Source organism: Penaeus monodon, chromosome 23, assembly GCF_015228065.2.
Source record: "Penaeus monodon isolate SGIC_2016 chromosome 23, NSTDA_Pmon_1, whole genome shotgun sequence".
Taxonomy (NCBI): Eukaryota; Metazoa; Arthropoda; class Malacostraca; order Decapoda; family Penaeidae; genus Penaeus; species Penaeus monodon.
In genome coordinates, this window is record NC_051408.1 from 4,494,854 (window position 1) to 4,495,295 (window position 442).

Here is a 442-nt window from a genome sequence, read left to right on the forward strand (position 1 = left end):
TTTACATATGTCCTTGTTCGTCTTCCTTTTTCTTCCCTCTCCCTCTCCCCTTGTTTATTCTTTATGCGGTTCCCTTTCTTACGTTAACATAATTTCCGGTGTGTTCTGCGCAACAGATTATATATATAAAAAAGAAAATTAACAAAGACAGGAAGTGCACAGAAAGAAAGAATAATAAACCAGAAAAACAAGTAAACAACAAAATTAACAAAGAAGAAAACGGGAAATGAAAAAGAAAATCGGGGAGACTAAAGAAAATGATACGAAATCATTTTAAAAGAGAAAAATAATCAGAAAGACAATAATAACAACAATATATATATAAAACAGAGCATAGGAACAAGACAATAATCTGCATAATGAACAAAACACGACCTTGAAGAGTATATGCTGACGTAATGAGCCAGCTATAATGACATACGTGCAGAAAAGAACACTCATT

At 32.1% G+C, this 442-nt stretch overlaps 1 protein-coding gene across 1 annotated transcript in view; it reads left to right on the forward strand.

The window, feature by feature from the left end:
- LOC119587742 (UDP-glycosyltransferase UGT5-like) overlaps window positions 1–442 on the forward strand; it is a gene marked incomplete in the record, with an annotated part of 10,276 nt that overhangs the window by 3,497 nt on the left and 6,337 nt on the right.